Genomic DNA, 3,784 nt, shown 5'->3' on the forward strand with positions numbered 1-3,784 from the left:
TCAGTAATGTGCATGAACATCTTCATTATAATACAGAACAGGATTCATGTTGATCTTTCCTTGATTCATCACCTTCAGTTGTGCATGAAGTCCATGCAGTCTCTTCTAATGCAGCTCTTCATCTAACTGAATTTCATTAATATTACTAAATGTTCATGTCTTCATCAAAACAACCATGGTGATTATATGTGTTGTTTACAAAATTAAATGGTGTATCTACCAAAAAACCATCTCTAGTACAGAATATTCACCATACTTGATTATCCAACACCATACGCAATATTTTACTAGGATGCAGCATAAAGACAGATAAAGAAGCATATTAAGACAAATTATATTCAAGTGAAATAAAAATGGGTTACATTAAAACCATTTTATTTTAATCAGATGAAGAAACCCAGATGAAGGCATGGTGAAATGTCTTGAGCACCAAAGAATCACATCCAGTTTCCTTCTCATCATCAGAGCTCTCCTGGTTTTCTTCAAATCCATGTCTCTATCATGATCTTCTTCAATGTCATAAACAATTTGCAATTGTTATCCAGCACAACAATACAACTGATGAACAAGTCATGTGACCAATTCAAATCAAATCATTTTATTATCACAATACCATGAATGCAAGTATACAGGTGGTAAAATGCTTTTCTGCAAACTGCAGCATGACAAGTACTGAATATATTTGCAACACATATACAGTATCAAAAATATAAACCGTATACATAAGAGCTCAATACAGGTAGAAAATATAGTGCAATACTATACTATACAGAGAGAACAAAATGAAAACAATTAACAACAATCACTGTATACTGTAGATATACCTCTGCCCACTGCTCCGGGTGTGTGTTCACAGTGTGTGTGTGTTCACTGCTCTGTGTGTGTGCACTTCGGATGGGTTAAATGCAGAGCACAAATTCTGAGTATGGGTCACCATACTTGACTGTATGTCACGTCACTTTCACTTTCAGTACAGTATGAATTAGTGCAAACAGAATATCAGGTTGCAGAATAATAGTGAGTCAGAGTCCAGTCAGTGTAGCTGATAGAGTGCAGTGCACACAGTATGAGGCTGCTGGTGTGTGTATGTGTGTGTGTGTGTGTGTGTGGTGTTACTGGTACGAGTTCAGTTCAGTCTGATTGCCTGTTGAAGGAACTTGTTTTGCAGTCTGCTGGTGCTGGTTCTGTGATAATGTCTGTCTGATGGTGATGTTGAGAGCAATCCATGGCTCGTGTGGCTGGAGTCTCTGACGGTCCTCAACAAAAGAAAAACCTTGCGTAGATGTCCTGGAGAGACAAAATCATTGTGTCAATTATATATTATTATTATTTAGAATTGTTGTAATGGACATACCATTGATTCCTGTTGAAGGTTGTTGGAGGTATGGGCTCTCAGTTGTGAAGTTTCTTTTATGGCCGTAACATCTGTGCAGTCACACAGCTGTTTGGGAATTCAGTCTTCACAGTTTCAGGCTGCAGCGCTGCATTTGGTGACCATTGACTCCTCCATCTCTGGCCTCAGACCCGCTTCTCTTTAGTCTGGAGTGAAGACAAATGTTCTCAGTACCAGCTTTCCTTCTACTGCAGTCTTTCTGTACAAGTAGAAAATAATAAAAACAGTCATAACAAATCAGTTATGTATTGAAAACTCATAGTACATATGAAGACTTCAGATGCAAAGGCATCTAAGTTCCACCTGAAGTTTTCTTCTAAAATTCTTCTTAGAAGAACATTTCATACAGAACTTAAAGGCTTTTGCATCTGAAGTCTTCATATACAACACATCTCGTTCTTCATTTCTCCATCAACTGACTTCATCCTCCTTCAAAAACTGTAAGTCCATAAGAAAAATAGTTTTGGTGAATACAGGTGCAGGTGTCAGTACTCACCATATTCCAGTCATTTTCTGCCCAAATTCCAGAAATGATGCCCTGATGATTTGTTCATTCTAGGACTTATAAAAAGATGTATATGTGAAAAATGATAATTGCTGACTTGAATAGAGATCAACATCATATGCTGTACTAATGCATTGCTTGAATACAGACACATCAATGGGGATGAGCACCTTTTCACTCTTTTCTGTTTGGGCACAATAGAGCCATGTTCATTCCTCATCCCCAACAGGACTGATGTTCTTTGTGTTTTTTGCTCTTCAGCTGTAAAACAAAAATATGTCTATTAACCCCATGTTTAATTACTATTGCTTATTACATATGAATTAAGACAGATATAATTAAGTAAATTCACCAAAAGATTCAGGTTAGAGGATTAAATGAATATTGATTACAATTTTCTACAAACCTTTCTTGGAGAGGGCTGATCATGACAGGAACTTGCTGAGCCACACTAGTAGACATTCAGTTGACAAACCTGAAAGAGGCCATCATGCAACCATCCGCTCTGTTTGTACCTTACAACAGAGCAAGAGAGAATGTGTGAGTGAGTGGAGAGAGTAAAGGACTAAGATGAAGACAAACAAGCAAAGAAAGGCAAAATCTTGCGTTTGAGTTTAACAAAATGAGAGGGAAGAAAGCTGTATCTTCAAGCTATATTATTCTCAATTATTTTCTACACTATAACATGCAGCAGGATTGTTGTAAGCAGTTTAATGACCTCTTCATACCAAGGATGAGTCCATACTTAATGACACAGAGGAACAACATCAGTGGAATATATTTTCCAGCTGATGAACATTAAACAGCCAATCAAAATGCACATTTCAAAAGCTTGATCATTTAAAGTGGCAGACATCAACGTCGCTGCAGTGTGTATATTAATAAACATAACTTTATCATTGGTTGATGTTGGTGTGGATGCTAAAATAGTTATTGTAGTTACTATTCTTGGTGTGAACAGCCTTAAATGATCTAATTTGGCCAAATTAACTGAAGATCTGATGTGTCACATGACAAGTTACACAGCATTTCCTGACTTGCTTTTAAACAGATGTGTTCAATTAAAATCAACATGGAAATAAAGGCAGACTGTGAGGTGCGGACAGATATCATGTACTGTTAGAACGGGTTAAGACGGTGCTAATAAAGAATACAGTGGACTCAATATAAACTTTAGGATATAACGCTCTGACTACTTAAAATGGACACAGTCTGCATGAGAGCTGAGGCGATGGTCAATGACAGCAGGAGGAAAAGCTGGAGAGTACGCTTGTACAATATCATATGAATTTGCTGAAATTGTTTGAATTATTAATACTTTGACATAGCACAGGGTTTGTACTGATGGGGTCGTGAGGTATTTAAAAAAGTAAAAACATAAAATTCGGTGCAAAATGTAACTGCAGTAAAGTTCTGTCGAGGTGCTCAGATCAACACAGACGTACCTCTGGAAATATCTGCCTTAGCAGCTTTTGGTCTTCTCCGTAAACACACAAGATGGTCAAATTCATCCCTCTCCACAAACAAGGTTTGACAGGCCCATGGTCTTCCTTTTCAGCTGGAATAAAGAAAAAGTAACAAGTTGTTGTTGTTGTTTTAATACATACATGTTTAGACAGTGTGTTAGAAATGATCTGTGAACAAAATATTTGAAAGGAAGGACTATAAGGAAGGTTATTAACATAAAGTAAGGATAAATTAATTAAAGTAAATCAGTTATAACTACATATCTTCAACATTGCCTGTGTCGAACCTTTGAAGGACTTCATCTTCACTGGAAACTTCTTCAAGTTGAGCTTCGAGTACAAGTTCCCTGTTAATACAAGAACTGATCAAAATCTGATTCTGAGCTGTGAAAATATGCCATGATGAACAAGAGAAAGAAA

General features: G+C 36.9%; 1 long non-coding RNA gene across 1 annotated transcript; it reads right to left on the bottom strand.

The window, feature by feature from the left end:
- Positions 1-1,166: 1,166 nt before the first annotated feature.
- Positions 1,167-3,405, bottom strand: LOC113091268 (uncharacterized). The gene is made up of 4 exons (XR_003287321.1): positions 3,344-3,405; positions 2,305-2,413; positions 1,355-1,539; positions 1,167-1,287 (listed from the first exon to the last, which is right to left on the bottom strand). It is a non-coding gene; the product is annotated as an uncharacterized LOC113091268 (long non-coding RNA).
- Between the last annotated feature and the right edge of the window lie 379 nt (positions 3,406-3,784).

Source organism: Carassius auratus, unplaced genomic scaffold (genome assembly GCF_003368295.1).
Source record: "Carassius auratus strain Wakin unplaced genomic scaffold, ASM336829v1 scaf_tig00214158, whole genome shotgun sequence".
Classification (NCBI taxonomy): domain Eukaryota; kingdom Metazoa; phylum Chordata; class Actinopteri; order Cypriniformes; family Cyprinidae; genus Carassius; species Carassius auratus.